The 25,589-nt window shown below is 44.8% G+C and overlaps 25 non-coding genes and 5 pseudogenes across 25 annotated transcripts; all 30 read right to left on the bottom strand.

Moving 5' to 3' along the window:
• Positions 1–428: 428 nt before the first annotated feature.
• Positions 429–543, bottom strand: LOC142535957 (5S ribosomal RNA; annotated as a pseudogene).
• Positions 544–2,117: 1,574 nt separating this feature from the next.
• On the bottom strand, positions 2,118–2,235 carry LOC142535951 (5S ribosomal RNA). Its single transcript, XR_012817894.1, has one exon. It is a non-coding gene; the product is annotated as a 5S ribosomal RNA (ribosomal RNA).
• Positions 2,236–2,922: 687 nt separating this feature from the next.
• On the bottom strand, positions 2,923–3,043 carry LOC142535934 (5S ribosomal RNA). The gene has a single exon (XR_012817879.1). It is a non-coding gene; the product is annotated as a 5S ribosomal RNA (ribosomal RNA).
• Positions 3,044–3,723: 680 nt separating this feature from the next.
• LOC142535956 (5S ribosomal RNA) lies at positions 3,724–3,842 on the bottom strand (annotated as a pseudogene).
• Positions 3,843–4,524: 682 nt separating this feature from the next.
• LOC142535940 (5S ribosomal RNA) lies at positions 4,525–4,645 on the bottom strand. Its single transcript, XR_012817884.1, has one exon. It is a non-coding gene; the product is annotated as a 5S ribosomal RNA (ribosomal RNA).
• Positions 4,646–5,328: 683 nt separating this feature from the next.
• On the bottom strand, positions 5,329–5,447 carry LOC142535929 (5S ribosomal RNA). Its single transcript, XR_012817874.1, has one exon. It is a non-coding gene; the product is annotated as a 5S ribosomal RNA (ribosomal RNA).
• A 683-nt stretch (positions 5,448–6,130) lies between these two features.
• LOC142535930 (5S ribosomal RNA) lies at positions 6,131–6,251 on the bottom strand. Its single transcript, XR_012817875.1, has one exon. It is a non-coding gene; the product is annotated as a 5S ribosomal RNA (ribosomal RNA).
• Positions 6,252–6,937: 686 nt separating this feature from the next.
• LOC142535945 (5S ribosomal RNA) lies at positions 6,938–7,057 on the bottom strand. Its single transcript, XR_012817889.1, has one exon. It is a non-coding gene; the product is annotated as a 5S ribosomal RNA (ribosomal RNA).
• A 687-nt stretch (positions 7,058–7,744) lies between these two features.
• LOC142535958 (5S ribosomal RNA) lies at positions 7,745–7,862 on the bottom strand (annotated as a pseudogene).
• Positions 7,863–8,545: 683 nt separating this feature from the next.
• LOC142535938 (5S ribosomal RNA) lies at positions 8,546–8,666 on the bottom strand. The gene has a single exon (XR_012817883.1). It is a non-coding gene; the product is annotated as a 5S ribosomal RNA (ribosomal RNA).
• Positions 8,667–9,353: 687 nt separating this feature from the next.
• On the bottom strand, positions 9,354–9,470 carry LOC142535953 (5S ribosomal RNA). Its single transcript, XR_012817896.1, has one exon. It is a non-coding gene; the product is annotated as a 5S ribosomal RNA (ribosomal RNA).
• Positions 9,471–10,148: 678 nt separating this feature from the next.
• On the bottom strand, positions 10,149–10,267 carry LOC142535932 (5S ribosomal RNA). Its single transcript, XR_012817877.1, has one exon. It is a non-coding gene; the product is annotated as a 5S ribosomal RNA (ribosomal RNA).
• Positions 10,268–11,343: 1,076 nt separating this feature from the next.
• On the bottom strand, positions 11,344–11,460 carry LOC142535937 (5S ribosomal RNA). The gene has a single exon (XR_012817882.1). It is a non-coding gene; the product is annotated as a 5S ribosomal RNA (ribosomal RNA).
• Positions 11,461–12,126: 666 nt separating this feature from the next.
• Positions 12,127–12,243, bottom strand: LOC142535950 (5S ribosomal RNA). Its single transcript, XR_012817893.1, has one exon. It is a non-coding gene; the product is annotated as a 5S ribosomal RNA (ribosomal RNA).
• Positions 12,244–12,923: 680 nt separating this feature from the next.
• Positions 12,924–13,041, bottom strand: LOC142535936 (5S ribosomal RNA). Its single transcript, XR_012817881.1, has one exon. It is a non-coding gene; the product is annotated as a 5S ribosomal RNA (ribosomal RNA).
• Positions 13,042–13,719: 678 nt separating this feature from the next.
• Positions 13,720–13,837, bottom strand: LOC142535943 (5S ribosomal RNA). The gene has a single exon (XR_012817887.1). It is a non-coding gene; the product is annotated as a 5S ribosomal RNA (ribosomal RNA).
• Positions 13,838–14,518: 681 nt separating this feature from the next.
• Positions 14,519–14,636, bottom strand: LOC142535935 (5S ribosomal RNA). Its single transcript, XR_012817880.1, has one exon. It is a non-coding gene; the product is annotated as a 5S ribosomal RNA (ribosomal RNA).
• Positions 14,637–15,310: 674 nt separating this feature from the next.
• Positions 15,311–15,429, bottom strand: LOC142535941 (5S ribosomal RNA). The gene has a single exon (XR_012817885.1). It is a non-coding gene; the product is annotated as a 5S ribosomal RNA (ribosomal RNA).
• A 677-nt stretch (positions 15,430–16,106) lies between these two features.
• Positions 16,107–16,223, bottom strand: LOC142535948 (5S ribosomal RNA). Its single transcript, XR_012817892.1, has one exon. It is a non-coding gene; the product is annotated as a 5S ribosomal RNA (ribosomal RNA).
• A 678-nt stretch (positions 16,224–16,901) lies between these two features.
• LOC142535949 (5S ribosomal RNA) lies at positions 16,902–17,014 on the bottom strand (annotated as a pseudogene).
• Positions 17,015–17,694: 680 nt separating this feature from the next.
• On the bottom strand, positions 17,695–17,811 carry LOC142535942 (5S ribosomal RNA). The gene has a single exon (XR_012817886.1). It is a non-coding gene; the product is annotated as a 5S ribosomal RNA (ribosomal RNA).
• Positions 17,812–18,489: 678 nt separating this feature from the next.
• LOC142535954 (5S ribosomal RNA) lies at positions 18,490–18,608 on the bottom strand (annotated as a pseudogene).
• A 677-nt stretch (positions 18,609–19,285) lies between these two features.
• On the bottom strand, positions 19,286–19,403 carry LOC142535946 (5S ribosomal RNA). Its single transcript, XR_012817890.1, has one exon. It is a non-coding gene; the product is annotated as a 5S ribosomal RNA (ribosomal RNA).
• Positions 19,404–20,082: 679 nt separating this feature from the next.
• Positions 20,083–20,201, bottom strand: LOC142535931 (5S ribosomal RNA). The gene has a single exon (XR_012817876.1). It is a non-coding gene; the product is annotated as a 5S ribosomal RNA (ribosomal RNA).
• Positions 20,202–20,880: 679 nt separating this feature from the next.
• LOC142535960 (5S ribosomal RNA) lies at positions 20,881–20,998 on the bottom strand. Its single transcript, XR_012817898.1, has one exon. It is a non-coding gene; the product is annotated as a 5S ribosomal RNA (ribosomal RNA).
• Positions 20,999–21,679: 681 nt separating this feature from the next.
• Positions 21,680–21,795, bottom strand: LOC142535944 (5S ribosomal RNA). The gene has a single exon (XR_012817888.1). It is a non-coding gene; the product is annotated as a 5S ribosomal RNA (ribosomal RNA).
• Positions 21,796–22,473: 678 nt separating this feature from the next.
• Positions 22,474–22,591, bottom strand: LOC142535959 (5S ribosomal RNA). Its single transcript, XR_012817897.1, has one exon. It is a non-coding gene; the product is annotated as a 5S ribosomal RNA (ribosomal RNA).
• Positions 22,592–23,270: 679 nt separating this feature from the next.
• On the bottom strand, positions 23,271–23,388 carry LOC142535952 (5S ribosomal RNA). The gene has a single exon (XR_012817895.1). It is a non-coding gene; the product is annotated as a 5S ribosomal RNA (ribosomal RNA).
• Positions 23,389–24,062: 674 nt separating this feature from the next.
• LOC142535947 (5S ribosomal RNA) lies at positions 24,063–24,178 on the bottom strand. The gene has a single exon (XR_012817891.1). It is a non-coding gene; the product is annotated as a 5S ribosomal RNA (ribosomal RNA).
• A 680-nt stretch (positions 24,179–24,858) lies between these two features.
• Positions 24,859–24,977, bottom strand: LOC142535933 (5S ribosomal RNA). The gene has a single exon (XR_012817878.1). It is a non-coding gene; the product is annotated as a 5S ribosomal RNA (ribosomal RNA).
• Positions 24,978–25,589: the final 612 nt, after the last annotated feature.

Raw genomic sequence — 25,589 nt, 5'->3', positions numbered from 1 at the left:
TACCCTTCGCACAGAACCGGCTACGACAACAAAAATCGATAAATGTTCTCAGAAAATAGAAAAAAAATAAGAAGAAGAAAGTAGGAATGTAAAGCTATATTATGCCTGGGACGATAAAATGGAACCGGAATCCGAATTTCAAACTTTCTAAACGGATTTCTCGAGGAACAGAAAGCTTAACAGAAGCGGAAATCGAAATTGAGTGGTCTTAGAGAAAGAATTCGGCTAAAATCTCGTCAGCTCATTGCGTAGTAAGAGTCTCGTCCGTTTGCCCGTTTACAATCAAATTAGCCTAGAAATTTGTCCAAATCCGGCAGTGCCCGAGCTATTATCATTTCACATGTCTTATTTGGTCCCGATCGAGATTCAGATGATTTGAGCCGAAACTCTTTTGTCAACAAGTAATGAGAAATAGAAAAACACGAAAAAGGGTGCAACCGAGGACTTCCAGGGTCACCCATCCTAGTATTCCTCTCGTCCAAGCACGCATAACTTCGGAGTTCTGAAGGGATCCGGTGCATTAGTGCTGGTATGATCGCACCCGACATTGAGTGGGATGTTTATTCTTAGAAGTTCTGATGGGATCCGGTGCATTAGTGCTTGTATGATCGCACCGGACATTAAGTGGGATGTTTATTCTTATATCCCTCGAGTACGTTTGGAGCGGGCGGCGATGGACAACACGCGGCACTGCTCTCGCCCAATCATAACCATGGAAGTTAAGCGTTCTGGGCGATGGCAGAGCTAGGATAGGTGACCACCCTCGGAAGACCTCGTGTCGCGACCGTTTACTTAAATTATGGATAAAACAGTCGAAATAATTGTTTTTAATGAGTTAACCGTCTCCGGTGTAATCTGCATCATCCCTTCGCACAGAACCGGCTCACGACAACAAAAATCGATAAATGTTCCCAGAAAATAGAAAAAAAAAATAAGAAGAAATAACGAATGTAAGCTATTATAATTCTTGGAATAACGATAAATGAAGGACCAGAATCGAATTTCGAACTTCCTAAGCGGATTTCTCGAGGAACGAAAGCTTAAAAGAAGCGTAAATCGCAAATTAGAGGGTCTTAGAGAAGGAATTCGGCTAAAATCCTCGTCAGCTCATTGCGTAGTAATGAGTCTCGTCCGTTGGCCCGTTTACATCAATTAGCCTAGAATTTTGTCCAAATCCGGCAGTTCCCGAGCTACTTTCATTTCACATGTCTTATCTGGTCCCGATCGAGATTGAGATTATTTGAGCGAGCCGAACTTGTCTGTTAACAAGTAGAAATAGAAAAACACGAAAAGGGGTGCAACACGAGGACTTCCCAGGGGGTCCCCATCCTAGTACTACTGCTCTCGCCAAGCACGCTTAACTTCGTAGTTCTGATGGGATCCGGTGCATTAGTAGCTCGGTAACAAGATAGCACCCGATAATGAAGTGAGGATGTTAATTCTTATATCCTTCGAGTACGGGTGGAGCGGGCGCGATAGGACAACACGCGGCACTGGCTCTCGCCCAATGCATAAACCAATGAAGTTAAGCCGTTCTGGCGCGACTGGCAGCAGCTAGGAATGGGTGACCTTCCCTAGAAGACCTCGTAGTCTGCGACCGTTTACGTTAAAATTATGGATAAAACAAGTCGAAAGTAATTGTGTTTAAATGAGTTAACCGTCTCCGGGTAATTCTGCGTCATACCCTTCCGCACAGAACCGGCTCACGACAACAAAAATCGATAAATTTCCCAGAAAATAGAAAAAAAAATAAGAAGAAGGAAATAACGAATGTAAAGCTATTATTGCCTGGGATACGATAAAAATGAACCGGAATCGAATTTCGAACTTCCTAAGCGGATTTCTCGAGGAAACGAAAGCTTAACAGAAGCGATAAATCGCAAATTAGAGGGTCTTAGAGAAGGAATTCGGCTAAAATCTCGTCAGCTCATTGCGTAGTAATGAGTCTCGTCCGTTTTGCCCGTTTACAATCGAATTAGCCTAGAATTTTGTCCAAATCCGGCAGTGCCCGAGCTACTTTCATTTCACATGTCTTATCTGGTCCCGATCGAGATTCAGATTGATTGAGCCGAAACTCGTCTGTCAACAAGTAATCAGAAATAGAAAAAACACGAAAAGGGGTGCAACACGAGGACTTCCCAGGGGTCACCCATCCTAGTACTGCTCTCGCCCAAGCAACGCTAACTTCGGAGTTCTGATGGGATCCGGTGCATTAGTGCTGGTATGATCTCACCCGACATTGAGTGGGATGTTTATTCTTATATCCCTCGAGTACGTGTGGAGCGGGCGGCGATGGACAACACGCGGCACTGCTCTCGGCCCATCATAACCATGAAGTTAAGCGTTCTAGCGCGATGGCATAGCTAGGATGGGTGACCTCCCTGGGAAGATCTCGTGTCGCGACTCGTTTACGTAAATTATGGATAAAACAGTCGAAATAATTGTTTTTAATGAGTTAACCGGTCTCCGGAGTAATCTGCGTCATACCCTTCCGCACAGAACCGGCTCACGACAACAAAATCGATAAATGTTCCCAGAAAATAGAAAAAAAAATAGAAAGAAGGAAATAACGAATGTAAAGCTATTATTATGCTTGGGATACGATAAAATGGAACCGGAATCGAATTTTCGACTTCCTAAGCGGATTTCTCGAGGAAAACGAAAGCTTAACAGAAGCGGTAAATCGCAAATTAGAGTGTCTTAGAGAAGGAATTCGGGCTAAAATCTCGTCAGCTCATTGCGTAGTAATGAGTCTCGTCCGTTTGCCCGTTTACAATCAAATAGCCTACAATTTTGTCCAAATCTGGCAGTGCCCGAGCTACTTTCATTTCACATGTCTTATCTGGTCCCGATCGAGATTCAGATGATTTGAGCCGAAAATCGTCTGTCAACAAGTAATCAAAATAGAAAAAACACGAAAAAGGGGTGCAACACGAGGACTTCCCAGGGGGTCACCCATCCTAGTACTGCTCTTCGCCCAAGCACGCTTAACTTCGGAGTTCTGAATGGGATCCGGTGCATTAGTGCTGGTATGATCGCACCCGACATTGAGTGGGATGTTTATTCTTATATCCCTCGAGTACGTGTGGAGCGGGCGGCGATGGACAACACGCGGCACTGCTCTCGCCCAATCATAACCATGAAGTTAAGCGTTCTGGCGCGATGGCAGAGCTAGGATGGGTGACCTCCCTGGGAAGACCTCGTGTCGCGACCGTTTACGTAAATTATGGATAAAACAGTCGAAATAATTGTTTTAAATGAGTTAACCGTCTCCGGAGTAATCTGCGTCATACCCTTCCGCACAGAACCGGCTCACGACAACAAAAATCGATAAATGTTCCCAGAAAATAGAAAAAAAAAATAAGAAGAAGAAATAACGAATGTAAAGCTATTATTATGCCTGGGATACGATAAATGGAACCAGGAATCGAATTTCGAACTTCTAAGACGATTTCTCGAGGAAACGATAGCTTAACAAAAGCGGTAAATCGCAAATTAGAGGGTCTTAGAGAAGGAATTCGGCTAAAATCTCGTCAGCTCATTGCGTAGTATGAGTCTCGTCCTTTGCTCGTTTACAATCAAATTAGCCTACAATTTTGTCCAAATCCGGCAGTGCCCGAGCTACTTTCATTTCACATGTCTTATCTGGTCTCGATCGGATTCAGATGATTTGAGCCGAAAAATCGTCTGTCAACAAGTAATCAAAAATAGAAAAACACGAAAAAGGGTGAACACGAGGACTTCCCAGGGGGTCACCCATCCTAGTATTCCTCTCGCCCAAGCACGCTTAACTTAGAAGTTCTGATGGGATCCGGTGCATTAGTGCTTGTATGATTCGCACCGGACATTAAGTGGGATGTTTATTCTTATATCCCTCGAGTACGTTCGGAGCGGGCGGCGATGGACAACACGCGGCACTGCTCTCGCCCAATCATAACCATGAAGTTAAGCGTTCTGGCGCGATGGCAGAGCTAGGATGGGTGACCACCCTGGGAAGACCTCGTGTCGCGACCGTTTACTTAAATTATGGATAAAATAGTCGAAATAATTATTTTAATGAGTTAACCGTCTCCGGTGTAATCTGCGTCATACCCTTCCGCACAGAACCGGCTCACGACAACAAAAATCGATAAATGTTCCCAGAAAATAGAAAAAAAAATAAGAAGAAGGAAATAACGAATGTAAAGCTATTATTATTCTTGTGATACGATAAAATGGAACCAGAATCGAATTTCGAACTTCCTAAGCGGATTTCTCGAGGAAACGAAAGCTTAACAGAAGCGGTAAATCGCAAATTAGAGGGTCTTAGAGAAGGAATTCGGCTAAAATCTCGTCAGCTCATTGCGTAGTAATGAGTCTCGTCCGTTTGCCTGTTTACAATCAAATTAGCCTACAATTTTGTCCAAATCCGGCAGTGCCCGAGCTACTTTCATTTCACATGTCTTATCTGGTCCCGATCGAGATTCAGATGATTTGAGCCGAAAATCGTCTGTCAACAATAATCAAAATAGAAAAACACGAAAAGGGGTGCAACACGAGGACTTCCCAGGGGGTCACCCATCCTAGTACTGCGCTTTCGCCCAAGCACGCTTAACTTCGGAGTTCTGATGGGATCCGGTGCATTAGTGCTGGTATGATCGCACCCGACATTGAGTGGGATGTTTATTCTTATATCCCTCGAGTACGTGTGGAGCGGGCGGCGATGGACAACACGCGGCACTGCTCTCGCCCAATCATAACCATGAAGTTAAGCGTTCTAGGCGCGATGGCATAGCTAGGATGGGTGACCTCCCTGGGAAGACCTCGTATCGCGACCGTTTACGTAAATTATGGATAAAACAGTCGAAATAATTGTTTTAATGAGTTAACCGTCTCCGGAGTAATCTGCGTCATACCCTTCCGCACAGAACCGGCTCACGACAACAAAAATCGATAAATGTTCCCAGAAAATAGAAAAAAAAATAAGAAGAAGGAAATAACGAATGTAAAGCTATTATTATGCCTTGGGATACGATAAATGGAACCGAATCGAATTTCGAACTTCCTAAGCGGATTTCTCGAGGAAACGAAAGCTTAACAGAAGCGGTAAATCGCAAATTAGAGGGTCTTAGAGAAGGAATTCGGCTAAAATCTCGTCAGCTCATTGCGTAGTAATGAGTCTCGTCCGTTTGCCCGTTTACAATCAATATAGACTACAATTTTGTCCAAATCCGGCAGTGCCCGAGCTACTTTCATTTCACATGTCTTATCTGGTCCCGATCGAGATTCAGATGATTTGAGCCGAAAATCGTCTGTCAACAAGTAATCAAAAATAGAAAAACACGAAAAGGGGTGCAACACGAGGACTTCCCAGGGGGTCACCCATCCTAGTACTGCTCTCGCCCAAGCACGCTTAACTTCGGAGTTCTGATGGGATCCGGTGCATTAGTGCTGGTATGATCGCACCCGACATTGAGTGGGATGTTTATTCTTATATCCCTCGAGTACGTGTGGAGCGGGCGGCGATGGACAACACGCGGCACTGCTCTCGCCCAATCATAACCATGAAGTTAAGCGTTCTGGCGCGATGGCAGAGGTAGGATGGGTGACCTCCCTGGGAAGACCTCGTGTCGCGACCGTTTACGTAAATTATAGGATAAAACAGTCGAAATAATTGTTTTAATGAGTTGAACCGTCTCCGGAGTAATCTGCGTCATACCCTTCCGCACAGAACCGGCTCACGACAACAAAAATCGATAAATGTTGGCAGAAAATAAAAAAAAAATAAGAAGAAAGAAATAACGAATGTAAAGTTATTATTATTCTTAGGATACGATAAAATGGAACCAGAATCGAATTTCGAACTTCCTAAGAGGATTTTTCGAGGAAACGAAAGCTTAACAGAAGCGGTAAATCGCAAATTAGAGGGTCTTAGAGAAGGAATTCGGCTAAAATCTCGTCAGCTCATTGCGTAGTAATGAGTCTCGTCCGTTTGCCCGTTTACAATCAAATTAGCCTACAATTTTGTCCAAATCCGGCAGTGTCCGAGCTTCTTTCATTTCACATGTCTTATCTGGTCCCGATCGAGATTCAGATGATTTGAGCCGAAAATCGTCTGTCAACAAGTAATCAAAAATAGAAAAACACGAAAAGGGTGCAACACGAGGACTTCCCAGGGGGTCACCCATCCTAGTACTGCTCTCTCGCCCAAGCACGCTTAACTTCGGAGTTCTGATGGGATCCGGTGCATTAGTGCTGGTATGATCGCACCCGACATTGAGTGGGATGTTTATTCTTATATCCCTCGAGTACTGTGTGGAGCGGGGCGGCGATGGACAACACGCGGCACTGCTCTCGCCAATCATAACCATGAAGTTAAGCGTTCTGGCGCGATGGCAGAGGTAGGATGGGTGACCTCCCTGGGAAGACCTCGTGTCGCGACCGTTTACGTAAATTATAGGATAAAACAGTCGAAATAATTGTTTTTAATGAGTTAACCGTCTCCGGAGTAATCTGCGTCATACCCTTCCGCACAGAACCGGCTCACGACAACAAAAATCGATAAATGTTCCCAGAAAATAGAAAAAAAATAAGAAGAAGGAAATAACGAATGTAAAGCTATTATTATGCCTGGGATACGATAAAATGGAACCGGAATCGAATTTCGAACTTCCTAAGCGGATTTCTCGAGGAAACGAAAGCTTAACAGAAGCGGAAAATCGCAAATTAGAGGGTCTTAGAGAAGAATTCGGCTAAAATCTCGTCAGCTCATTGCGTAGTAATGAGTCTCGTCCGTTTGCCCGTTTACAATCAAATTAGCCTACAATTTTGTCCAAATCCGGCAGTGCCCGAGCTACTTTCATTTCACATGTCTTATCTGGTCTCGATCGAGATTCAGATGATTTGAGCCGAAAAATCGTCTGTCAACAAGTAATCAAAAATAGAAAAAACACGAAAAAGGGTGCAACACGAGGACTTCCCAGGGGTCACCCATCCTAGTACTGCGCTCTCGCCCAAGCACGCTTAACTTCGGAGTTCTGATGGGATCCGGTGCATTAGTGCTGGTATGATCGCACCCGACATTGAGTGGGATGTTTATTCTTATATCCCTCGAGTACGTGTGGAGCGGGCGGCGATGGACAACACGCGGCACTGCTCTCGCCCAATCATAACCATGAAGTTAAGCGTTCTGGCGCGATGGCAGAGGTAGGATGGGTGACCTCCCTGGGAAGACCTCGTGTCGCGACCGTTTACGTAAATTATGGATAAAACAGTCGAAATAATTGTTTTTAATGAGTTAACCGTCTCCGGAGTAATCTGCGTCATACCCTTCCGCACAGAACCGGCTCACGACAACAAAAATCGATAAATGTTCCCAGAAAATAGAAAAAAAATAAGAAGAAGGAAATAACGAATGTAAAGCTATTATTATGCCTCGGATACGATAAAATGGAACCGGAATCGAATTTCGAACTTCCTAAGCGGATTTCTCGAGGAAAACGAAAGCTTAACAGAAGCGGTAAATCGCAAATTAGAGGGTCTTAGAGAAGGAATTCGGCTAAAATCCTCGTCAGCTCATTGCGTAGTAATGAGTCCTCGTCCGTTTGCTCTTTTACAATCAAATTAGCCTACAATTTTGTCCAAATCCGGCAGTGCCCGAGCTACTTTCATTTCACATGTCTTATCTGGTCTCGATCGAGATTCAGATGATTTGAGCCGAAAATCGTCTGTCAACAAGTAATCAAAAATAGAAAACACGAAAAAAGGGTGGCAACACGAGGACTTCCCAGGGGGTCCACCCATCCTAGTACTTCCTCAGCCCAAGCACGCTTAACTTAGAGTTCTGATGGGATCCGGTGCATTAGTGCTTGTATGATCGCACCGACATTAAGTGGGATGTTTATTCTTATATCCCTCGAGTACGTTTTCGAGCGGGCGGCGATGGACAACACGCGGCACTGCTCTCGCCCAATCATAACCATGAAGTTAAGCGTTCCTGGCGCGATGGCAGAGCTAGGATGGGTGACACTCCTGGGAAGACCTCGTGTCGCGACCGTTTACGTAAATTATGGATAAAACAGTCGAAATAATTGTTTTAATGAGTTAACCGTCTCCGGAGTAATCTGCGTCATACCCTTCCGCACAGAACCGGCTCACGACAACAAAAATCGATAAATGTTCCCAGAAAATAGAAAAAAAAATAAGAAGAAGGAAATAAGCGAATGTAAAGCTATTATTATGCCTTGGGATACGATAAAATGGAACCGGAATCGAATTTCGAACTTCCTAAGCGGATTTCTCGAGGAAACGAAAGCTTAACAGAAGCGGTAAATCGCAAATTAGAGGGTCTTAGAGAAGGAATTCGGCTAAAATCTCGTCAGCTCATTGCGTAGTAATGAGTCCGTCCGTTTGCCCGTTTACAATCAAATTAGCCTACAATTTGTCCAATCCGGCAGTGCCCGAGCTACTTTCATTTCACATGTCTTATCTGGTCCCGATCGAGATTCAATGATTTGAGCCGAAAATCGTCTGTCAACAAGTAATCAAAAATAGAAAAACACGAAAAAGGGTGCAACACGAGGACTTCTCAGGGGGTCACCCATCCTAGTACTGCTCTCGCCCAAGCACGCATTAACTTCGGAGTTCGGAATGGGATCCGGTGCATTAGTGCTGGTATGATCGCACCCGACATATGAGTGGGATGTTTATTCTTATATCCCGCGAGTACGTGTGGAGTCGTGGCGCGATGGGACAACACGCGGCACGCTCTCGCCCAATCATAACCATGAAGTTAAGCGTTCTAGCTCGATGGCAGAGCTACGATGGGTGACCTCCCTGGGAAGACCTCGTGTCGCGACCGTTTACGTAAATTATGGATAAAAGCAGATCGAAATAAATATTTTTAATGAGTATACTCGTCTCCGGAGTAATCTGCGTCATACCCTTCCGCACAAAACCGGCCTCACGACAACAAAAATCGCAAATATTCCTAGAAAATAGAAAAAAAATAAGAAGAAGGTAATAGCGAAATGTAAAGCTATTATTATGCCGGTGATACGATAAAATGGAACCGGAAATAGAATTTTCGAACTTCCTAAAGCGGATTTCTCGAGGAAACAGAAGCTAACAGAAGCGGTAAATCGTAAATTAGAGGGTCTTAGAGAAGGAATTTAGCTAAAATACCGCCAGCTCTGTGCGGAGTAATATTCTCATCCGTTTGCCCGTTTACAATCAAATTAGCCTATAATTTTGTCCAAATCCGTAGTGTTCGAGTACGTGATTTCACATGTCTTATCTCGTCCCGATCGAGATTCAGATGATTGAGCCGAAAATCGTCTGTCAACAAGTAAATAAAAAATAGAAAAACATGAAAAGCGGTGCAACACGAGGACTTCCAAGGGTCACCCATCCTAGTATTGCTCTCGCCCAAGCACGCTTAACTTCAGAGTTCTGATGGGATCCTGTGCATTAGTGCTGGTATGATCGCACCCGACAAGATGGGATGTTTATCTTACATCCCTCGAGTACGTGTGGAGCGGGCGGCGATGGACAACACGCGGCACTGCTCTCGCCAATCATACCATGAAGTTAAGCGTTCTGGCGCGATGGCAGAGCTAGGATGGTGACCTCCCTGGAAGACCGCGTGTCGCGACCGTTTACGTAAATTAGGAGCAAAAACAGTCGAAATAATTGTTTTTAATGAGTTAACCGTCTCCGGAGTAATCTGCGTCTACCCTTCCGCACAGAACCGGCTCACGACAACAAAAATCGATAAAGGTTCCCAGAAAATAAGAAAAAAATAAGATGAAGGAAATAGCGAATGTAAAGCTATTATTATGCCTGGGATATGATAAAACGGAACCGGAATCGAATTTCGAACTTCCTAAGCGGATTCATCGAGGAAACGAAAGCTTAACAGAAGCGGTAAATCGCAAATTAGAGGGTCTTAGAGAAGGAATTCGACTAAAATCTCGTCAGCTCGTTGCGTAGTAATGAGTCTCGTCCGTTTGCCCGTTTACAATCAAATGAGCCTACAATTTTGTCCAAATCCGGCAGTGCCCGAGCTACTTTCATTTCACATGTCTTATCTGGTCCCGATCGAGATTCAGATGATTTTAGCCGAAAATCGTCTGTCAACAAGTAAAATCAAAAATAGAAAAACACGAAAAAGGGTGCAACACGAGGACTTCTCAGTGGGTCACCCACCCTAGTACTGCTCTCACCCAAGCACGCTTAACTTCGGAGTTCTGATGGGATCCGGTGCATTAGTGCTGGTATGATTGCACCCGACATTGAGTGGGATGTTTATTCTTATATCCCCGAGTACGTGTGGAGCGAGCGGCGATGGACAACACGCGGCACTGCTCTCGCCCAATCATAACCATGAAGTTAAGCGTTCTGGCGCGATGGCAGAGCTAGGATAGGTGACCTGCCTGGGAAGACCTCGTGGTGCGACCGTTTACGTAAATTATGGATAAAACAGTCGAAATAATTGTTTTTAATGAGTTATCGTCTCCGGAGTAATCTGCGTCATACACTTCCGCACAGAAACGGCTCACGACAACAAAAATCGATAAATGTACCTAGAAAATAGAAAAAAAATAAGAAGAAGGAAATAGCGAATGTAAAGCTATTATTATGCCTGAGATACGATAAAATGGAACGGAAATCGAATTTTTGGACTTCCTAAATGGATTTCTCGAGGAAACTGAAGCTTAACAGAAGCGGAAAATCGCAAATTAGAGGGTCTTAGAGAAGGAATTCGGCTAAATCTCACCAGCTCATTGCGGAGTAACATTTCTCGTTCGTTTGCCCGTTTACAATCAAATTAGCCTACAATTTTGTCCAAATACGGCAGTGCCCGAGATACGTTGATTTCATCCGAAATAATTGTTTTTATGAGTTAACCGTCTCCGGAGTAATCTGCGTCATACCCTTCCGCACAGAACCGGCTCACGACAACAAAATCGATAAATGTTCCCAGAAAATAGAAAAAAAATAAGAAGAAGGAAATAACGAATGTAAAGCTATTATTATGCCTGGGATACGATAAAATGGAACCGGAATCGAATTTCGAACTTCCTAAGCGGATTTCTCGAGGAAACGAAAGCTTAACAGAAGCGTAAATCGCAAATTAGAGGGTCTTAGAGAAGGAATTCGGCTAAAATCTCGTCAGCTCATTGCGTAGTAATGAGTCTCGTCCGTTTGCCCGTTTACAATCAAATTAGCCTACAATTTTGTCCAAATCCGGCAGTGCCCGAGCTACTTTCATTTCACATGTCTTATCTGGTCCCGATCGAGATTCAGATGATTTGAGCCGAAAATCGTCTGTCAACAAGTAATCAAAAATAGAAAAACACGAAAAGGGTGCAACACGAGGACTTCCCAGGGGGTCACCCATCCTAGTACTGCTCTCGCCCAAGCACTTAACTTCGGAGTTCTGATGGGATCCGGTGCATTAGTGCTGGTATGATCGCACCCGACATTGAGTGGGATGTTTATTCTTATATCCCTCGAGTACGTGTGGAGCGGGCGGCGATGGACAACACGCGGCACTGCTCTCGCCCAATCATAACCATGAAGTTAAGCGTTCTGGCGCGATGGGTGACCTCCATGGGAAGACCTCGTATCGCGACCGTTTACGTAAATTATGGATAAAACAGTCGAAATAATTGTTTTTAATGAGTTAACCGTCTCCGGAGTAATCTGCGTCATACCCTTCCGCACAGAACCGGCTCACGACAACAAAAATCGATAAATGTTCCCAGAAAATAGAAAAAAAAAAGAAGAAGGAAATAACGAATGTAAAGCTATTATTATGCCTGGGATACGATAAAATGGAACCGGAATCGAATTTCGAACTTCCTAAGCGGATTTCTCGAGGAAACGAAAGCTTAACAGAAGCGTAAATCGCAAATTAGAGGGTCTTAGAGAAGGAATTCGGCTAAAATCTCGTCAGCTCATTGCGTAGTAATGAGTCTCGTCCGTTTGCCCGTTTACAATCAAATTAGCCTACAATTTTGTCCAAATCCGGCAGTGCCCGAGCTACTTTCATTTCACATGTCTTATCTGGTCCCGATCGAGATTCAGATGATTTGAGCCGAAAATCGTCTGTCAACAAGTAATCAAAAATAGAAAAACACGAAAAGGGTGCAACACGAGGACTTCCCAGGGGTCACCCATCCTAGTACTGCTCTCCCCAAGCAAGCTTAACTTCGGAGTTCTGATGGGATCCGGTGCATTAGTGCTGGTATGATCGCACCCGACATTGAGTGGGATGTTTATTCTTATATCCCTCGAGTACGTGTGGAGCGGGCGGCGATGGACAACACGCGGCACTGCTCTCGCCCAATCATAACCATGAAGTTAAGCGTTCTGGCGCGATGGCAGAGGTAGGATGGGTGACCTCCCTGGGAAGACCTCGTGTCGCGACCGTTTACGTAAATTATGGATAAAACAGTCGAAATAATTGTTTTTAATGAGTTAACCGTCTCCGGAGTAATCTGCGTCATACCCTTCCGCACAGAACCGGCTCACGACAACAAAATCGATAAATGTTCCCAGAAAATAGAAAAAAAATAAGAAGAAGGAAATAACGAATGTAAAGCTATTATTATGCCTGGGATACGATAAAATGGAACCGGAATCGAATTTCGAACTTCCTAAGCGGATTTCTCGAGGAAACGAAAGCTTAACAGAAGCGTAAATCGCAAATTAGAGGGTCTTAGAGAAGGAATTCGGCTAAAATCTCGTCAGCTCATTGCGTAGTAATGAGTCTCGTCCGTTTGCCCGTTTACAATCAAATTAGCCTACAATTTTGTCCAAATCCGGCAGTGCCCGAGCTACTTTCATTTCACATGTCTTATCTGGTCCCGATCGAGATTCAGATGATTTGAGCCGAAAATCGTCTGTCAACAAGTAATCAAAAATAGAAAAACACGAAAAGGGTGCAACACGAGGACTTCCCAGGGGTCACCCATCCTAGTACTGCTCTCGCCCAAGCACGCTTAACTTCGGAGTTCTGATGGGATCCGGTTCATTAGTGCTGGTATGATCGCACCCGACATTGAGTGGGATGTTTATTCTTATATCCCTTGAGTACGTGTGGAGCGGGCGGCGATGGACAACACGCGGCACTGCTCTCGCCCAATCATAACCATGAAGTTAAGCGTTCTGGCGCGATGGCAGAGTAGGATGGGTGACCTCCCTGGGAAGACCTCGTGTCGCGACCGTTTACGTAAATTATGGATAAAACAGTCGAAATAATTGTTTTTGATGAGTTAACCGTCTCCGGAGTAATCTGCGTCATACCCTTCCGCACAGAACCGGCTCACGACAACAAAATCGATAAATGTTCCCAGAAAATAGAAAAAAATAAGAAGAAGGAAATAACGTATGTAAAGCTATTATTATGCCTGGGATACGATAAAATGGAACAGGAATCGAATTTCGAACTTCCTAGGCGGATTTCTCGAGGAAACGAAAGCTTAACAGAAGCGTAAATCGCAAATTAGAGGGTCTTAGAGAAGGAATTCGGCTAAAATCTCGTCAGCTCATTGCGTAGTAATGAGTCTCGTCCGTTTGCCCGTTTACAATCAAATTAGCCTACAATTTTTTCCAAATCCGGTAGTGCCCGAGCTACTTTCATTTCACATGTCTTATCTAGTCCCGATCGAGATTCAGATGATTTGAGCCGAAAATCGTCTGTCAACAAGTAATCAAAAATAGAAAAACACGAAAAGGGTGCAACACGAGGACTTCCCAGGGGGTCACCCATCCTAGTACTGCTCTCGCCCAAGCAGCTTAACTTCGGAGTTCTGATGGGATCCGGTGCATTAGTGCTGGTATGATCGCACCCGACATTGAGTGGGATGTTTATTCTTATATCCCTCGAGTACGTGTGGAGCGGGCGGCGATGGACAACACGCGGCACTGCTCTCGCCCAATCAGAACCATGAGGTTGAGCGTTCTGGCGCGATGGCAGAGCTAGGATGGGTGACCTCCCTGGGGAGACCTCGTGTCGCGACCGTTTACGTAAATTACGGATAAAACAGTCGAAATAATTGTTTTTAATGAGTTAACCGTCTCCGGAGTAATCTGCGTCATACCCTTCCGCACAGAACCGGCTCACGACAACAAAAATCGATAAATGTTCCCAGAAAATAGAAAAAAAATAAGAAGAAGGAAATAACGAATGTAAAGCTATTATTATGCCTGGGATACGATAAAATGGAACCGGAATCGAATTTCGAACTTCCTAAGCGGATTTCTCGAGGAAACGAAAGCTTAACAGAAGCGTAAATCGCAAATTAGAGGGTCTTAGAGAAGGAATTCGGCTAAAATCTCGTCAGCTCATTGCGTAGTAATGAGTCTCGTCCGTTTGCCCGTTTACAATCAAATTAGCCTACAATTTTGTCCAAATCCGGCAGTGCCCGAGCTACTTTCATTTCACATGTCTTATCTGGTCCCGATCGAGATTCAGATGATTTGAGCCGAAAATCGTCTGTCAACAAGTAATCAAAAATAGAAAAACACGAAAAGGGTGCAACACGAGGACTTCCCAGGGGTCAGCCATCCTAGTACTGCTCTCGCCCAAGCACGCTTAACTTCGGAGTTCTGATGGGATCCGGTGCATTAGTGCTGGTATGATCGCACCCGACATTGAGTGGGATGTTTATTCTTATATCCCTCGAGTACGTGTGGAGCGGGCGGCGATGGACAACACGCGGCACTGCTCTCGCCCAATCATAACCATGAAGTTAAGCGTTCTGGCGCGATGGCAGAGGTAGGATGGGTGACCTCCCTGGGAAGACCTCGTGTCGCGACCGTTTACGTAAATTATGGATAAAACAGTCGAAATAATTGTTTTTAATGAGTTAACCGTCTCCGGAGTAATCTGCGTCATACCCTTCCGCACAGAACCGGCTCACGACAACAAAAATCGATAAATGTTCCCAGAAAATAGAAAAAAAAATAAGAAGAAATAACGAATGTAAAGCTAATTATGCCTGGGATACGATAAAATGGAACCGGAATCGAATTTCGAACTTCCTAAGCGGATTTCGAGGAAACGAAAGCTTAACAGAAGCGTAAATCGCAAATTAGAGGGTCTTAGAGAAGGAATTCGGCTAAAATCTCGTCAGCTCATTGCGTAGTAATGAGTCTCGTCCGTTTGCCCGTTTACAATCAAATTAGCCTACAATTTTGTCCAAATCCGGCAGTGCCCGAGCTACTTTCATTTCACATGTCTTATCTGGTCCCGATCGAGATTCAGATGATTTGAGCCGAAAATCGTCTGTCAACAAGTAATCAAAAATAGAAAAACACGAAAAGGGTGCAACACGAGGACTTCCCAGGGGGTCACCCATCCTAGTACTGCTCTCGCCCAAGCACGCTTAACTTCGGAGTTCTGATGGGATCCGGTGCATTAGTGCTGGTATGATCGCACCCGACATTGAGTGGGATGTTTATTCTTATATCCCTCGAGTACGTGTGGAGCGGGCGGCGATGGACAACACGCGGCACTGCTCTCGCCCAATCATAACCATGAAGTTAAGCGTTCTGGCGCGATGGCAGAGCTAGGATGGGTGACCTCCCTGGGAAGACCTCGTGTCGCGACCGTTTACGTAAATTATGGATAAAACAGTCGAAATAATTGTTTTTAATGAGTTAACCGTCTCCGGAGTAATCTGCGTCATACCCTTCCGCACAGAACCGGCTCACGACAACAAAAATCGATAAATGTTCCCAGAAAATAGAAAAAAAATAAGAAGGAAAAACGAATGTAAAGCTATTATTATGCCTGGGATACGATAAAATGGAACCGGAATCGAATTTCGAACTTCCTAAGCGGATTTCTCGAGGAAACGAAAGCTTAACAGAAGCGTAAATCGCAAATTAGAGGGTCTTAGAGAAGGAATTCGGCTAAAATCTCGTCAGCTCATTGCGTAGTAATGAGTCTCGTCCGTTTGCCCGTTTACAATCAAATTAGCCTACAATTTTGTCCAAATCCGGCAGTGCCCGAGCTACTTTCATTTCACATGTCTTATCTGGTCCCGATCGAGATTCAGATGATTTGAGCCGAAAATCGTCTGTCAACAAGTAATCAAAAATAGAAAAACACGAAAAGGGTGCAACACGAGGACTTCCCAGGGGTCACCCATCCTAGTACTGCTCTCCCCAAGCACGCTTAACTTCGGAGTTCTGATGGGATCCGGTGCATTAGTGCTGGTATGATCGCACCCGACATTGAGTGGGATGTTTATTCTTATATCCCTCGAGTACGTGTGGAGCGGGCGGCGATGGACAACACGCGGCACTGCTCTCGCCCAATCATAACCATGAAGTTAAGCGTTCTGGCGCGATGGCAGAGCTAGGATGGGTGACCTCCCTGGGAAGACCTCGTGTCGCGACCGTTTACGTAAATTATGGATAAAAGTCGAAATAATTGTTTTTAATGAGTTAACCGTCTCCGGAGTAATCTGCGTCATACCCTTCCGCACAGAACCGGCTCACGACAACAAAAATCGATAAATGTTCCCAGAAAATAGAAAAAAAATAAGAAGAAGGAAATAACGAATGTAAAGCTATTATTATGCCTGGGATACGATAAAATGGAACCGGAATCGAATTTCGAACTTCCTAAGCGGATTTCTCGAGGAAACGAAAGCTTAACAGAAGCGTAAATCGCAAATTAGAGGGTCTTAGAGAAGGAATTCGGCTAAAATCTCGTCAGCTCATTGCGTAGTAATGAGTCTCGTCCGTTTGCCCGTTTACAATCAAATTAGCCTACAATTTTGTCCAAATCCGGCAGTGCCCGAGCTACTTTCATTTCACATGTCTTATCTGGTCCCGATCGAGATTCAGATGATTTGAGCCGAAAATCGTCTGTCAACAAGTAATCAAAATAGAAAAACACGAAAAGGGTGCAACACGAGGACTTCCCAGGGGTCACCCATAGTACTGCTCGCCCAAGCACGCTTAACTTCGGAGTTCTGATGGGATCCGGTGCATTAGTGCTGGTATGATCGCACCCGACATTGAGTGGGATGTTTATTCTTATATCCCTCGAGTACGTGTGGAGCGGGCGGCGATGGACAACACGCGGCACTGCTCTCGCCCAATCATAACCATGAAGTTAAGCGTTCTGGCGCGATGGCAGAGTAGGATGGGTGACCTCCCTGGGAAGACCTCGTGTCGCGACCGTTTACGTAAATTATGGATAAAACAGTCGAAATAATTGTTTTTAATGAGTTAACCGTCTCCGGAGTAATCTGCGTCATACCCTTCCGCACAGAACCGGCTCACGACAACAAAAATCGATAAATGTTCCCAGAAAATAGAAAAAAAATAAGAAGAAGGAAATAACGAATGTAAAGCTATTATTATGCCTGGGATACGATAAAATGGAACCGGAATCGAATTTCGAACTTCCTAAGCGGATTTCTCGAGGAAACGAAAGCTTAACAGAAGCGTAAATCGCAAATTAGAGGGTCTTAGAGAAGGAATTCGGCTAAAATCTCGTCAGCTCATTGCGTAGTAATGAGTCTCGTCCGTTTGCCCGTTTACAATCAAATTAGCCTACAATTTTGTCCAAATCCGGCAGTGCCCGAGCTACTTTCATTTCACATGTCTTATCTGGTCCCGATCGAGATTCAGATGATTTGAGCCGAAAATCGTCTGTCAACAAGTAATCAAAAATAGAAAAACACGAAAAGGGTGCAACACGAGGACTTCCCAGGGGCACCCATCCTAGTACTGCTCTCGCCCAAGCACGCTTAACTTCGGAGTTCTGATGGGATCCGGTGCATTAGTGCTGGTATGATCGCACCCGACATTGAGTGGGATGTTTATTCTTATATCCCTCGAGTACGTGTGGAGCGGGCGGCGATGGACAACACGCGGCACTGCTCTCGCCCAATCATAACCATGAAGTTAAGCGTTCTGGCGCGATGGCAGAGCTAGGATGGGTGACCTCCCTGGGAAGACCTCGTGTCGCGACCGTTTACGTAAATTATGGATAAAACAGTCGAAATAATTGTTTTTAATGAGTTAACCGTCTCCGGAGTAATCTGCGTCATACCCTTCCGCACAGAACCGGCTCACGACAACAAAATCGATAAATGTTCCCAGAAAATAGAAAAAAATAAGAAGAAGAAATAACGAATGTAAAGCTATTATTATGCCTGGGATACGATAAAATGGAACCGGAATCGAATTTCGAACTTCCTAAGCGGATTTCTCGAGGAAACGAAAGCTTAACAGAAGCGTAAATCGCAAATTAGAGGGTCTTAGAGAAGGAATTCGGCTAAAATCTCGTCAGCTCATTGCGTAGTAATGAGTCTCGTCCGTTTGCCCGTTTACAATCAAATTAGCCTACAATTTTGTCCAAATCCGGCAGTGCCCGAGCTACTTTCATTTCACATGTCTTATCTGGTCCCGATCGAGATTCAGATGATTTGAGCCGAAAATCGTCTGTCAACAAGTAATCAAAAATAGAAAAACACGAAAAGGGTGCAACACGAGGACTTCCCAGGGGGTCACCCATCCTAGTACTGCTGCTCTCCCCAAGCGCTTAACTTCGGAGTTCTGATGGGATCCGGTGCATTAGTGCTGGTATGATCGCACCCGACATTGAGTGGGATGTTTATTCTTATATCCCTCGAGTACGTGTGGAGCGGGCGGCGATGGACAACACGCGGCACTGCTCTCGCCCAATCATAACCATGAAGTTAAGCGTTCTGGCGCGATGGCAGAGTAGGATGGGTGACCTCCCTGGGAAGACCTCGTGTCGCGACCGTTTACGTAAATTATGGATAAAACAGTCGAAATAATTGTTTTTAATGAGTTAACCGTCTCCGGAGTAATCTGCGTCATACCCTTCCGCACAGAACCGGCTCACGACAACAAAAATCGATAAATGTTCCCAGAAAATAGAAAAAAAATAAGAAGGAAATAACGAATGTAAAGCTATTATTATGCCTGGGATACGATAAAATGGAACCGGAATCGAATTTCGAACTTCCTAAGCGGATTTCTCGAGGAAACGAAAGCTTAACAGAAGCGTAAATCGCAAATTAGAGGGTCTTAGAGAAGGAATTCGGCTAAAATCTCGTCAGCTCATTGCGTAGTAATGAGTCTCGTCCGTTTGCCCGTTTACAATCAAATTAGCCTACAATTTTGTCCAAATCCGGCAGTGCCCGAGCTACTTTCATTTCACATGTCTTATCTGGTCCCGATCGAGATTCAGATGATTTGAGCCGAAAATCGTCTGTCAACAAGTAATCAAAAATAGAAAAACACGAAAAGGGTGCAACACGAGGACTTCCCAGGGGTCACCCATCCTAGTACTGCTCTCGCCCAAGCACGCTTAACTTCAGGGTTCTGATGGGATCCGGTGCATTAGTGCTGGTATGATCGCACCCGACATTGAGTGGGATGTTTATTCTTATATCCCTCGAGTACCTGTGGAGCGGGCGGCGATGGACAACACGCGGCACTGCTCTCGCCCAATCATAACCATGAAGTTAAGCGTTCTGGCGCGATGGCAGAGCTAGGATGGGTGACCTCCCTGGAAGACCTCGTGTCGCGACGTTTACGTAAATTATGGATAAAACAGTCGAAATAATTGTTTTTAATGAGTTAACCGTCTCCGGAGTAATCTGCGTCAAACCCTTCCGCACAGAACCGGCTCACGACAACAAAAATCGATAAATGTTCCCAGAAAATAGAAAAAAAATAAGAAGAAGGAAAATAACGAATGTAAAGCTATTATTATGCCTGGGATACGATAAAATGGAACCGGAATCGAATTTCGAACTTCCTAAGCGGATTTCTCGAGGAAACGAAAGCTTAACAGAAGCGTAAATCGCAAATTAGAGGGTCTTAGAGAAGGAATTCGGCTAAAATCTCGTCAGCTCATTGCGTAGTAATGAGTCTCGTCGTTTGCCCGTTTACAATCAAATTAGCCTACAATTTTGTCCAAATCCGGCAGTGCCCGAGCTACTTTCATTTCACATGTCTTATCTGGTCCCGATCGAGATTCAGATGATTTGAGCCGAAAATCGTCTGTCAACAAGTAATCAAAAATAGAAAAACACGAAAAGGGTGCAACACGAGGACTTCCCAGGGGATCACCTATCCTAGTACTGCTCTCGCCCAAGCACGCTTAACTTCGGAGTTCTGATGGGATCCGGTGCATTAGTGCTGGTATGATCGCACCCGACATTGAGTGGGATGTTTATTCTTATATCCCTCGAGTACGTGTGGAGCGGGCGGCGATGGACAACACGCGGCACTGCTCTCGCCCAATCATAACCATGAAGTTAAGCGTTCTGGCGCGATGGCAGAGTAGGATGGGTGACCTCCCTGGGAAGACCTCGTGTCGCGACCGTTTACGTAAATTATGGATAAAACAGTCGAAATAATTGTTTTTAATGAGTTAACCGTCTCCGGAGTAATCTGCGTCATACCCTTCCGTACAGAACCGGCTCACGACATCACAAATCGATAAATGTTCCCAGAAAATAGAAAAAAAAAAGAAGAAGGAAATAACGAATGTAAAGCTATTATTATGCCTGGGATACGATAAAATGGAACCGGAATCGAATTTCGAACTTCCTAAGCGGATTTCTCGAGGAAACGAAAGCTTAACAGAAGCGTAAATCGCAAATTAGAGGGTCTTAGAGAAGGAATTCGGCTAAAATCTCGTCAGCTCATTGCGTAGTAATGAGTCTCGTCCGTTTGCCCGTTTACAATCAAATTAGCCTACAATTTTGTCCAAATCCGGCAGTGCCCGAGCTACTTTCATTTCACATGTCTTATCTGGTCCCGATCGAGATTCAGATGATTTGAGCCGAAAATCGTCTGTCAACAAGTAATCAAAAATAGAAAAACACGAAAAGGGTGCAACACGAGGACTTCCCAGGGGTCACCCATCCTAGTACTGCTCTCGCCCAAGCACGCTTAACTTCGGAGTTCTGATGGGATCCGGTGCATTAGTGCTGGTATGATCGCACCCGACATTGAGTGGAATGTTTATTCTTATATCCCTCGAGTACGTGTGGAGCGGGCGGCGATGGACAACACGCGGCACTGCTCTCGCCCAATCATAACCATGAAGTTAAGCGTTCTGGCGCGATGGCAGAGCTAGGATGGGTGACCTCCCTGGGAAGACCTCGTGTCGCGACCGTTTACGTAAATTATGGATAAAACAGTCGAAATAATTGTTTTTAATGAGTTAACCGTCTCCGGAGTAATCTGCGTCATACCCTTCCGCACAGAACCGGCTCACGACAACAAAAATCGATAAATTTTCCCAGAAAATAGAAAAAAAATAAGAAGAAGGAAATAACGAATGTAAAGCTATTATTATGCCTGGGATACGATAAAATGGAACCGGAATCGAATTTCGAACTTCCTAAGCGGATTTCTCGAGGAAACGAAAGCTTAACAGAAGCGTAAATCGCAAATTAGAGGGTCTTAGAGAAGGAATTCGGCTAAAATCTCGTCAGCTCATTGCGTAGTAATGAGTCTCGTCCGTTTGCCCGTTTACAATCAAATTAGCCTACAATTTTGTCCAAATCGGGCAGTGCCCGAGCTACTTTCATTTCACATGTTTTATCTGGTCCCGATTGAGATTCAGATGATTTGAGCCGAAAATCGTCTGTCAACAAGTAATCAAAAATAGAAAAACACGAAAAGGGTGCAACACGAGGACTTCCCAGGGGTCACCCATCCTAGTACTGCTCGCCCAAGCACGCTTAACTTCGGAGTTCTGATGGGATCCGGTGCATTAGTGCTGGTATGATCGCACCCGACATTGAGTGGGATGTTTATTCTTATATCCCTCGAGTACGTGTGGAGCGGGCGGCGATGGACAACACGCGGCACTGCTCTCGCCCAATCATAACCATGAAGTTAAGCGTTCTGGCGCGATGGCAGAGCTAGGATGGGTGACCTCCCTGGGAAGACCTCGTGTCGCGACCGTTTACGTAAATTATGGATAAAACAGTCGAAATAATTGTTTTTAATGAGTTAACCGTCTCCGGAGTAATCTGCGTCATACCCTTCCGCACAGAACCGGCTCACGACAACAAAATCGATAAATGTTCCCAGAAAATAGAAAAAAAAAGAAGAAGGAAATAACGAATGTAAAGCTATTATTATGCCTGGGATACGATAAAATGGAACCGGAATCGAATTTCGAACTTCCTAAGCGGATTTCTCGAGGAAACGAAAGCTTAACAGAAGCGTAAATCGCAAATTAGAGGGTCTTAGAGAAGGAATTCGGCTAAAATCTCGTCAGCTCATTGCGTAGTAATGAGTCTCGTCCGTTTGCCCGTTTACAATCAAATTAGCCTACAATTTTGTCCAAATCCGGCAGTGCCCGAGCTACTTTCATTTCACATGTCTTATCTGGTCCCGATCGAGATTCAGATGATTTGAGCCGAAAATCGTCTGTCAACAAGTAATCAAAAATAGAAAAACACGAAAAGGGTGCAACACGAGGACTTCCCAGGGGTCACCCATCCTAGTACTGCTCTCGCCCAAGCACGCTTAACTTCGGAGTTCTGATGGGATCCGGTGCATTAGTGCTGGTATGATCGCACCCGACATTGAGTGGGATGTTTATTCTTATATCCCTCGAGTACGTGTGGAGCGGGCGGCGATGGACAACACGCGGCACTGCTCTCGCCCAATCATAACCATGAAGTTAAGCGTTCTGGCGCGATGGCAGAGGTAGGATGGGTGACCTCCCTGGGAAGACCTCGTGTCGCGACCGTTTACGTAAATTATGGATAAAACAGTCGAAATAATTGTTTTTAATGAGTTAACCGTCTCCGGAGTAATCTGCGTCATACCCTTCCGCACAGAACCGGCTCACGACAACAAAAATCGATAAATGTTCCCAGAAAATAGAAAAAAAAATAAGAAGGAAATAACGAATGTAAAGCTATTATTATGCCTGGGATACGATAAAATGGAACCGGAATCGAATTTCGAACTTCCTAAGCGGATTTCTCGAGGAAACGAAAGCTTAACAGAAGCGTAAATCGCAAATTAGAGGGTCTTAGAGAAGGAATTCGGCTAAAATCTCGTCAGCTCATTGCGTAGTAATGAGTCTCGTCCGTTTGCCCGTTTACAATCAAATTAGCCTACAATTTTGTCCAAATCCGGCAGTGCCCGAGCTACTTTCATTTCACATGTCTTATCTGGTCCCGATCGAGATTCAGATGATTTGAGCCGAAAATCGTCTGTCAACAAGTAATCAAAAATAGAAAAACACGAAAAGGGTGCAACACGAGGACTTCCCAGGGGTCACCCATCCTAGTACTGCTCTCGCCCAAGCACGCTTAACTTCGGAGTTCTGATGGGATCCGGTGCATTAGTGCTGGTATGATCGCACCCGACATTGAGTGGGATGTTTATTCTTATATCCCTCGAGTACGTGTGGAGCGGGCGGCGATGGACAACACGCGGCACTGCTCTCGCCCAATCATAACCATGAAGTTAAGCGTTCTGGCGCGATGGCAGAGCTAGGATGGGTGACCTCCCTGGGAAGACCTCGTGTCGCGACCGTTTACGTAAATTATGGATAAAACAGTCGAAATAATTGTTTTTAATGAGTTAACCGTCTCCGGAGTAATCTGCGTCATACCCTTCCGCACAGAACCGGCTCACGACAACAAAATCGATAAATGTTCCCAGAAAATAGAAAAAAAAAGAAGAAGAAAAACGAATGTAAAGCTATTATGCCTGGGATACGATAAAATGGAACCGGAATCGAATTTCGAACTTCCTAAGCGGATTTCTCGAGGAAACGAAAGCTTAACAGAAGCGTTAAATCGCAAATTAGAGGGTCTTAGAGAAGGAATTCGGCTAAAATCTCGTCAGCTCATTGCGTAGTAATGAGTCTCGTCCGTTTGCCCGTTTACAATCAAATTAGCCTACAATTTTGTCCAAATCCGGCAGTGCCCGAGCTACTTTCATTTCACATGTCTTATCTGGTCCCGATCGAGATTCAGATGATTTGAGCCGAAAATCGTCTGTCAACAAGTAATCAAAAATAGAAAAACACGAAAAGGGTGCAACACGAGGACTTCCCAGGGGTCACCCATCCTAGTACTGCTCTCGCCCAAGCACTTAACTTCGGAGTTCTGATGGGATCCGGTGCATTAGTGCTGGTATGATCGCACCCGACATTGAGTGGGATGTTTATTCTTATATCCCTCGAGTACGTGTGGAGCGGGCGGCGATGGACAACACGCGGCACTGCTCTCGCCCAATCATAACCATGAAGTTAAGCGTTCTGGCGCGATGGCAGAGGTAGGATGGGTGACCTCCCTGGGAAGACCTCGTGTCGCGACCGTTTACGTAAATTATGGATAAAACAGTCGAAATAATTGTTTTTAATGAGTTAACCGTCTCCGGAGTAATCTGCGTCATACCCTTCCGCACAGAACCGGCTCACGACAACAAAATCGATAAATGTTCCCAGAAAATAGAAAAAAAATAAGAAGAAGGAAATAACGAATGTAAAGCTATTATTATGCCTGGGATACGATAAAATGGAACCGGAATCGAATTTCGAACTTCCTAAGCGGATTTCTCGAGGAAACGAAAGCTTAACAGAAGCGTAAATCGCAAATTAGAGGGTCTTAGAGAAGGAATTCGGCTAAAATCTCGTCAGCTCATTGCGTAGTAATGAGTCTCGTCCGTTTGCCCGTTTACAATCAAATTAGCCTACAATTTTGTCCAAATCCGGCAGTGCCCGAGCTACTTTCATTTCACATGTCTTATCTGGTCCCGATCGAGATTCAGATGATTTGAGCCGAAAATCGTCTGTCAACAAGTAATCAAAAATAGAAAAACACGAAAAGGGTGCAACACGAGGACTTCCCAGGGGATCACCCATCCTAGTACTGCTCTCGCCCAAGCAAGCTTAACTTCGGAGTTCTGATGGGATCCGGTGCATTAGTGCTGGTATGATCGCACCCGACATTGAGTGGGATGTTTATTCTTATATCCCTCGAGTACGTGTGGAGCGGGCGGCGATGGACAACACGCGGCACTGCTCTCGCCCAATCATAACCATGAAGTTAAGCGTTCTGGCGCGATGGCAGAGCTAGGATGGGTGACCTCCCTGGGAAGACCTCGTGTCGCGACCGTTACGTAAATTATGATAAAACATCGAAATAATTGTTTTAATGAGTTAACCGTCTCCGGAGTAATCTGCGTCATACCCTTCCGCACACGACAGAACCGGCTCAGACAACAAAATCGATAAATGTTCCCAGAAAATAGAAAAAAAAATAAGAAGAAGGAAATAACGAATGTAAAGCTATTATTATGCCTGGGATACGATAAAATGGAACCGGAATCGAATTTCGAACTTCCTAAGCGATTTCGAACTTCGATGAAGATTTCTCGAGGAAACGAAAGCTTAACAGAAGCGTTTAAATCGCAATTAGAGGGTCTAGAAGGAATTCGGCTAAAATCTCGTCAGCTCATTGCGTAGTAATGAGTCTCGTCCGTTTTTGCCCGTTTTACAATCAAATTAGCCTACAATTTTGTCCAAATCCGGCGTATGCCGAGCTAATTTCATTTCA

Source organism: Primulina tabacum, unplaced genomic scaffold (assembly GCF_025594145.1).
Source record: "Primulina tabacum isolate GXHZ01 unplaced genomic scaffold, ASM2559414v2 Contig1175, whole genome shotgun sequence".
NCBI classification, from domain to species: domain Eukaryota; kingdom Viridiplantae; phylum Streptophyta; class Magnoliopsida; order Lamiales; family Gesneriaceae; genus Primulina; species Primulina tabacum.
Note: the sequence above shows the minus strand (reverse complement) of the source record. Positions and strands in the feature narration are given on the sequence as shown.